General features: G+C 41.1%; 1 protein-coding gene across 3 annotated transcripts in view; it reads left to right on the top strand.

Moving 5' to 3' along the window:
- Positions 1 to 9,685, top strand: part of STIM1 (stromal interaction molecule 1) — a 311,883-nt gene that overhangs the window by 75,175 nt on the left and 227,023 nt on the right. The window lies entirely within an intron of this gene.

Raw genomic sequence — 9,685 nt, forward strand, 5'->3', positions numbered from 1 at the left:
CTAGGGGCAGTTCTAATTTTTAGCAGAGCTATGGGTAGGCATTTAGTGCAAGGTAACTTGGTTCCTTAAACTAGTTTAGAAAGATGCTTCTTTAAGGTCTGATTCATTCTTTCCACCCTTCCTGAGGATGTCAGTTGCCAGAATGTATGGAAATCCCATGCAGTACTTAAGCCTTGCATGACATCCTGCAGCAAACAGGAGGTAAAGTGGCTACCATTGTCGGAGTCGATATTTTCTTCCAACCTACAGAGGGAAACAATTTGTTCAAGATAATCTTGGAAGTTCCTTATGCTGTAGCTGAGGTTAAAGGATACACTTCCACCCACCCTATTAGATGGTCTACAAGAACCAGAATATATTTTAGTCATCCTACTGGAGGTATCTCGGTATAATCAACTTGAATGCTCTGAAATGGGCTGAGGTCTGGTTCCCTTCCCCCTTGCACCTGTTTCCTTAGAACCTTTTAATTAACCTTTTGGCAAATTATGCATCATGCACATATTTGTCTGGCTATGGTATATAGGCTTACACACCCAAAATGTTTAAGAACCAGATCACACATGGCCTTTACTCCCCAATGACTTCCCTGATGCAAGACTGCTAATATTTTCCCTCATTACCTGCTTATTCAACATCTCTCTGCCATCCAGGGTTAAAAGGACCCATTTCCTTTGATCATCTGAGTTTATTTCCAATTGTTCCAGTTCCTTTACTTCCTTCTCAGAGAATACAGGGAACTCAAATTCCCTGGGAATGTAGGGTATTAAAACCATTAACCCGGACAGGGGACAATGGGAAGCCTCCTTAGCCTTTTTGTTTGCCAGCCTGTTGCCCTTTGCCTCAAGGGTATGGCCTTTCTGGTGCCCGTTTATGTGACACTTTCTATTTTGTCATCCCTTACCTCCAAGTCCAGCCCCATGAGTACTATCAGGTCCCTTCCCAACAAGTTACTCCCAGCTTCTGGGATGTACAGCAGAGAGCTATTATTGGTTATCTTTCCAATAGATGTTAGTAGTCTTAAGAATGGAAACTTTAAATCCCTCCTGTTCTACTCAAAACTGTAAGGGAGCTATCAGAGAATCTGATACCCTTTGGGATGTGGTTCATAGAAGATCACGCTGCCCCAGGGTCTACCAGAAATATAATTTCCTCCTGATAGGGGCCCACCCTCAAATTTACTAAAGGCTCCTGCTAGCTCTTGGGACAAGGTGCCTCTGACCCCCCTAGTCCTCCAAATTCATCAGGAGTATCATTTAAAAAAAAAATTTGTTTTTAATTTTATTTTTTTAAATACCAAAAAACACATATCTACAAACATTCCTATTTTGATCATTCCTTCTACATATATAATCAGTAATTCACAATATCATCACATAGTTGCATGTTTATCATCATAATAATCAGGGTAATCATTTGACCTTTTTCTTTTAAATTCAGGCATTCCCTATTGAAATGACCTGGTTTCCCACTTCCTGTGAAATCCTGTGCCCTCTTCTCTCTTTATCCCATCTGGCCCAGACTGTTTCTCTATCTCGCCTCTGTCTGTCTCCTCCCTGCTTTATCTCCAATCTCTTCTCAACCATGTGGTCAACCATGCTTATCCTGATTCTAAGTTTTTGCTTCTGCCTTTCCTCTTCCCATCTCAGAAACACTTTCTGAGACTCCCTCAGTAACTCTTCCAGTGGTTTATCCATCCACCCTTCCATTTTCTGGATCTTTTTCTGAATGTCAGGCCAAGACCCTTTTATGTAACTGACATTCCTTGGGCTGCAAGAATATCAGGGTCCATTTATGAGTATTTCCTCACCTGGTCTCTTAACCTTTGCAGGTAAGCAGAGGTGGTCTCATCTTTTTCTTGAGTCACCTTAAAGGCCCTATTTAGGTTCTGAGATTTGGGTACAGCCAATTTTATCCCTTGTATAATGAGGTCTCTGTGATCATTTGTGCTCTGCCTTCCTCATCATTATTATCCCAATTGGGGTCTACGTTAAGGAATTTTTCCTCTGCTTTCATTACCCCTTGTCTGGGTGGGTGCTGCCTCTCCCATTCTTTCATCTTTCATAGCTGCCTTCCTCACCATTCCCCTTTTTTCCCCTGTAAAGAGGATATTCAGGATAGACGTAAGTTTGGACCAGGGATATAAACTGGGTTCTAAAAATTGATCCATTTGGTCAGCTAGCCCCTCTGGATCGTCCATTAATGATTTCATCTCTTTATTAAAGTTCCTTACTTCTGTACTCAGCAGTGGGGCACGTTTACATGACTGATTTCCCCAGGTCCAGAAGGTACTTCTGTCAGAGGTTATAAGGACTCAACGGGTCTATTTTCTCTCACCCTTTTTCCTACAGGAGCCCCCATAAATGGAAAATTTGTGTATCTTTCTTACACTGTTCCCACTCATTCCTCAGTTTTTGGTGGGTTGTAACAGGTGGAGCAGCTGGCCCTTATTGGCCCTCTGGTTTCTGCACGGGGGGATGGGGGAAACACAGGTTAGTTCTGTTGGGTCTTCAGCATCCAACAGCTCCTGACCTGGAAGAGGAGAAGCATAGGATGGGAGAAGTCTCAATAAAGGATCCCAGGCTTTGGTTTCTAAAGATTTGACCTCTGGGTCCAGGGTTTTAACTTTCATGGGATAGAGAGTAGTTGTCCTTCCCTTTAGCCTGCACATGGCATAAATCAGACTCTTCTGTGGAGAAGGACTTTTTTTTTAATTAACATAAAGCACGAAATCAGCACAGAGCCAATCCTCATCTGCCCTGTATTTTGGCAGAATACATCAGGTGGCCAAATACTTTCTTTGGTCCAAATATATCAATAATATTTAATCATTTTCTTTTTTGTCCTTTCCTTGGTCCAATCACTATTGGTCCCATGTTTTAACATTTTCTCTAATGGACTATCCAGTGGAATGTTCCTGGGGGACTCTATAGGTACCCCCTTTCCCTTTTTCCTCAGCTGGTCGACTGCTTCTATGACCTGGGTTTCTTTCTCTCAGCACCATTTCACTTTGTCTGTCTCCAGCCCTTTTCCTCACGGGAGAAGGGAACCACGGACTGGGACCCTGCGCTTGCTTCACTCAATATGTGGCACTGTCTCATACACGCAAACTCAACCTCAGGCTCATCAAAATTTTCCTAACCACCAAGGCAATACTTAATAGTCCTTTTTTCTTACCTTGGTCTGTGCACAGAATTGCCTGTGGAAGATTTCCCCTTCCCCTTTTATTGTTCACAAGTGGCGGATCTAAGCATCTGGTCTCGGGCCCTTCTGGCTGTCGGAAGTGAGTCCGAGACCGCTCAATCAGTGGGGCGCGCTTTCCCTCCTTCGTCCCTAGGGTCCTCCTCTGAAACCTCGGATCCCGGACAAGCCCCCAATGTTGTCAGAAAGAAAGCCATACCTGAAAGAGGAAAAATTCTTTCCTCCTCCACAATCAGCCTCACCTGGAGGAAGAAAGAATTAATTAATGATCTTGCAAGAACAGGTGTGCAACCAAAACATGGTAGCTGGAGCATCAGACAACAGGAGGCAGCAACATTTATACTCTAAACCTAACATGCAAATCCCTCCCGTTTCCCCATTGACTGGGGTATTTCCGAGTTTACAGCCTATCCGAGAGGCCTCACAATTTTCCGATATAAGGAAATGCTGCTGATCCCCAAGCTTACATCAGAGGCCCGCCCCCTGCCTCCCACCTCTCCGTCCCCCCAGCCACGGAACCAGTCTGGGGCCGTTTTGCAGCCTTTGTTTAGTAAGTTTCGTTTCCCCCTACTCTGTGCCATTTTGTGTGAAAATTAAACTTAATTTTATTCTGACAGTTACCCCATACAGAAACTCTGTGCTCCTTAAGCATTAATTTCCCATTCCTTGCTACCCCCAGCTCCAGTAACCTGTAATCTACTTTCTAACTTAATGAATTTGCTTGTTCTAGGTATTTGATACAGATGAAACCATACGTTATTTATCCTTTTGCGTATGTCTTATTTTACTCAACGTTATGTCTTCAAGGTTCATCTATGTTGTTGCATGTATCAGAACTTTATTCCTTTTTATAGCTGAGTAATATTGCATTGGAATATTGCCACATGAGACCTTTGAGTTGTACTACCTTTTGGCTAGTATAAATTAATGCTGCTATGAATGTTAGTGTGCAAACATCTGTCCTAGTCCCTGCTTTCAATTCTTTTGAGTATATATCTAAAGATGGAATTGCTGGTTCATATAGTTATTCTATTTAAAACTTCTAAGGATCCGCCAAACTGTTTTCCACACTGGCTGCACCATTTTACATTCTCACCAACAATGTATGAAAGTTTCTTTCTAGTTCTCCGCATCCTTCCCAACACTTATATTCAGTTTTTTTTTAAATAACCATTCTAGTGGGTATGAAGTGTTATCTTGTGGTTTTGACTTGCATTTCCTTAATGGCTCATGATGTTAAGTATGTTCTCATGTGATGTTTTGCCATCTGTGTATCTTTTTTGGAGAAACATCTATTCAAGTGTTTTGCCTATTTTTAAATTGAGTTTTTTGTCTTTTTGTTGTTGAGTGTTGGAGTTCTTCATATATTCTGGATATCAAACCCTTATCAGATATATGGTTTCCAAATATTTTCTCCCATTTTGTAGCTTGTTATTTCACTTTTTTGATAATGTCTTTTGATGCAGAAAAATTTCTAAAGGTTTATATATTGCAGTCCCCGGGAGGCATTTGGAATGTGAAAATAACCTGAATGCAGGTGGAAGTGAGCGTTAGAGAACAGAATGTTTAGAAGATGGTATCCTGTACTGCTAAGGGAACAGGCTATTTGCTGGGCTGCTAAAACTAACATTGCCAGAGGGAGAATTTGCAGCTAAGAAAGGAGGGGGAGGGTCTGTGGAGATTGGTATTATGGGTAAATGATCATAAGTGATGAAGTCAGAAGTTAGAAGAATTGGGAGCTGGTGAGTTGTGGAGAAGAATTGGGAGCTGGTGAGTTGTGGGATCTGAATTGGGTCAGGGCAACAGTTCACAATTCAGGTTATGAATGACAGAGGGACTTGAAACAGAATTCTTATATGTAATTTGCTAAATACTTACTGTGTGCCAGGCATTGTTCTTAGCATTTTAGTAGTTTATTTGGTCCTCATACCAACTGTATGAGAGTAGGTACAATTATTTTCCTATTTTATAGATGAGAAAACTAAGGCCCAGAGAACTGAAATAACTCACTCATACTCACATAGTTGGTATGTGGTGGAGTTGGGATTCAGACCTAGGCAATCTGTTTCCAGAGTTCTTGCTCTTAATGTTATACAGTTCTAGGCAGTAAGAAGCCATTATAGATTTCTGAGTAGTGGAACCACTTGCTAGTAGAAATGATGCTAGGTAATTTCCCAAGGGGCAAATTGAAGGTAAGAAGATGAGCCTCAGGCTGTTGTAGCAGTAATTGCAGTTGCTTTCGAAGGTATATAAAGGTCTTGGAGTTATTTCACAAATAACTTCTTGAGATGGACTTGGCAGTTGCTGTAATCTCAGCCCATTTTAGAAATCATTTTTCAAAGAATCTTAATCTAAAAGAAGCTCTCTTCTCTCTATTGAAGAAGACTGTTCCTGGCAGAGGGGCTTCAGGAACCAGGTCAGGAATAGCTCCTCTGGGGTCAGAGTCCAAGCAGCTCCTGGAAATGGAGACTCTTACTAGAGGGAATGTTAAACCCAATGAGACTTGTTGCCATTACAGTTTGTTCTCCTTGTATGCGGAGACATATCTCCTGTCAGGACTGATTAATCACTTTGGGTGCTTGTCTTGAGAGCTTGGATAAATGGGCTGGGACACAGAAATCTGAAAGACATAGTCTCTGTCTGTTCTATTTGCTAGCTGCCAGAATGCAATATACCAGAAATGGAATGGCTTTTAAAAAGGGGAATTTGATAAGTTGCAAATTAACAGTTTTTAGGTGGTAGAAATGTCCCAATTAAAACATGTCCATAGAAATGTCCGATCTGGGCGGGCCACAGTGGCGCAGCAGGCAAGAATGCTTGCCTGCCATGCCAGAGGACCCGGGTTCGATTCCCGGTGCCTGCCCATGTAAAAAAAAAAAAAGAGAAAAGAAATGTCCAATCTAAGGCATCCGGTAAAAGATACCTTAATTCAAGAAGGCCGATGAAGTTCAGGGTTTCTCTCTCAAGTGGAAGGGTACATGGTGAACATGGTGTCATCTACTAGCTTCCTCTCCAGCTCCCCGGGAAGTGTTTTCCTTCTTCATCTCCAAAAGTCTCTGGTTGGTGAACTCTCTGCTTCATGGCTCTGTAGTGTTCTCTGTTGTGGCTTTCTTGTGGCTCTCTTGTTCTTCTCTGCTCTCTCTGAATCTCTTTCTCCAAAATGTTTCCTCTTTTATAGGATTCCAGTAAAGTAATCAAGACCCACCTGGAATGGGTGGAGACGTGTCTCCACTTAATTCAGTTTAACACTCACTCTTGAACAAGTCACATCTCCATGGAGATAATAATCTAAAGTTTCTAACATACAGTACTGAAAAGGGATTAGAAGAAACAGCTGCCTTTACAAAATGGGACTGTGATTAAAGCATGGCTTCTCTAGGGTACATGCTTTCAAACTGGCACACTGTCCATGAGCAGCACATAAAATATTGAGAAGATAATCCCATTAGCAAGTATATTCAATCACATAAGTTCAGTGTCACAGTACTATAATAGAGGAACATACAAAATGTATTGGGAGATGTTCTAGTTTGCTAGCTGCCAGAATGTAATATACCAAAATCAGAATGGCTTTTAAAAAGGGGAATTCATTAAGTTGCTAATTTATAGTTCTAAGGCTGAGAAAATGTCCCAATTAAAACAAGTCTATAGAAATGTCCAATTTAAGGCATTGCGGAAAGATACCTTGGTTCAAGAAGGTCGACGATGTTCAACGTTTCTCTCTCAGCTGGAAGGGCATGTGGCGAACATGGTGGCATCTGCTGGCTTTCTCGTGGCTCTAACAAAAAGGGACTCTCTCCCAAATGTTTCCTCTTTTAAAGGATTCCAGTAAGCAACTCCACCTTCAGTGGATGGAGACACACCTCCATGGAAATCATCTAATCAAAAGTTACCACCCGCATTTGGGTGGGCCACATCTTCATGGAAACAATCCAAATGCTCCCACCCAGCCATACTGAATGAGGATTAAAGGGCATGGCTTTTCTGGGGTCCACCACAGATTCAGACCGGCACAAGAGAAAAGAGGAAGGAGGGTCTAAGTACTTAGTGAGAGAGTTAGGGAAGGCTTCAAAGATGTTTAAACTGGATCTTTAAGGATGGCTAGAAGTGTACCAAGCAGAGAAGATCCTGGAATGCATTTTAGACAATGTGAGTAATGTGGAAGTACATGGCAAAGTCAGGAAATTGTGATTGCTCCTTGAGCTGGACTTCTGGGTTACTTGGGAAGGAGTGGCAAGAGATGAAGGTGGATGCATGGAAAGGGCCAGATCCTGAATCACTTTGTATTTCATGGTAAAGAAGTTGAAGTTAAGTCGTGTATGGTTTTTATCTTAGATGGACTTTATTGTGGATATTTAGGATGGGAGTGACATGATAGGATTGGTGTAGGCTGAGGGTAGGTGAGATTGAGAAATGTGATCAATAATGGTGCCCCTCCTGAATATTCCCTATTATTGTGGTAACCCTAAACTATGAGTTAGGTTGAGGTCTGCAGTCACTAGAAGGAGTGTGGGGTAGATAAGAGTGACCTGTGTCCTGAATTCCCTAATAACAACAATAATTAATATAGCACCATTATAGAGTAAACACTGCATGCCAGGCATTTTTTTTCTAGATACTTTGGACACATCTCTAATGCTTACCACAACTCCTAAAGTAAGTATTATCCCAGTTTTCCAGATGAGGAAGCAATTGAGAGCCCGAGAGGGATTAAGAAACATGCAGTTAGTTAGTAGTGGAGCCAAAGTTTCAACCCAGATCCGTGGTATGATCTTTCTACTCCATAGTGATATCTTTTCCATCAGAAGCTCAATCTTGAGACACTAAAAATGGCCCTTGAAGAGGGTGTGGATGAGTGGCTTAGAGAGGTGAAGTTAGAATCGGGTAACTGGTCCTCACCTGAAGGGAATGTGACTTTGTCTCTGGGATGAGGGTGGAGGGTGTTGGTCTGGCCTTGCTCTCCTTTGTCTTTATCTAACCTCTGGCTTTGGTAGCTGCCACCTTCCAGTATTTTCTCAACTGTTCCAATGAGGTTGTCTGAGGTCCTAGCCACTGCTGGTTCTTGACTATTCACAAAGAAAGAAGTCAACCTCCAAGTCCTGAGGGGCTTCTTCTTTGTGAAGTAGCTATCCGTGAGGAATTGCTGAGCTGTAGTGTGGCATATTCATGTAGTATGTACAGGGCACCTGGTTGGCTTCCTGATTGATATTTTCATTGGAATTCAATAATTTTGGTTCATTGAAAATAAGAAGACGTGATTTCCAGTCTAAGTGGTCAAGTTGGTTACCTTGAGCTAGCCATTTACCCTTTGCATATCTACTTGACGTTAGGTAGAGATTGTGTTTTATTCATCCTTGTGTCCTGAAGAGGTTGGCCCGACTGAATAGGTGTCCTAAATAAATTTATTATGGAGTGAGTTAGTCTGCTCATCTATTAAACGAATGAATTGTACCTTTCAATTTCTGAAATTTCTGAAGGTCTTTTCCAGGTCTAAAATTATGTGGTTCTATGAGGGTTTATGATGCTTTAATTGTAAAGTAATGAGTACTGTCATTTATTTAGCACCTATTATATATGAGGCACTGTGTGAACCTCTTTACATATTATTTTATCTTGATTTTCAAAAATTTTTAACTTTTGTGGGCGTCTTTGAAAATATTGTGGCCCTTTAAGCTATAAGCACCATGAGGTTACTGTCAGGTTACTGCTGTAGCTCTAGTGCTGAGCACAGTGCTGGGTATGTAATGAATGCTCAATAAGTATTTGTTGAACAAATGAGTAAATGGGATGTCTTATCATTACAAAAATCCTACTAGATAGGTGCCGTTAATCCCATCTTACAGATAAGAAAATTGAGGTTCAAAGGTCACAAAACTAGTAAATGCTAGAGGATAGAGGATTCAAACCCAAGGGTGTCTAACTCTAAAATTGATGCCTTTACCATTTAATACCACAGTGTCTCAATTTATCTGGTTTTTTAATTGAAAATTTGAAAGGAAGGAAGAGAGTGAAGAAGGATGCAGAGCAGAAAGTCAAATTTTTTTTGAGGGAGTGAGGATGGGGTTAGAGGTTGGTATTGATGTTTAAGTCTTGTGGTAAGTTTTGGTAAGTATCTCTAATACTCCCAGAGAAAAGGGGGTTATAATAGTAGTAACCATTCATTAGGCACCTCATTTATTATCTCGTAGCATTTAAAAGCCACTTTCATAGTTTTAATTATGTTTGTTGAAAACTCTCACATTTGTGTTTACATTTCAAACCTTTCCCCTGAACTTTAGATTGAACATCCAACCTCTTAATTGACATTTTGGATGCCTAATAGGCATTTTAAATGTAACAAGTTCACACCCTATATTCAATCTGTCAGTAAATCATATTGGTTCTACCTTGAAAACATACCCAAAATTCAGAAACTTTTCATCATCTCTGCTCTATCACCCTGATCCAAGGTACCATCGTTTGTCTCTTGTGTGGTAATATAATAGCC

Source organism: Tamandua tetradactyla, chromosome 8, assembly GCF_023851605.1.
Source record: "Tamandua tetradactyla isolate mTamTet1 chromosome 8, mTamTet1.pri, whole genome shotgun sequence".
In the NCBI taxonomy this organism is placed as follows: domain Eukaryota; kingdom Metazoa; phylum Chordata; class Mammalia; order Pilosa; family Myrmecophagidae; genus Tamandua; species Tamandua tetradactyla.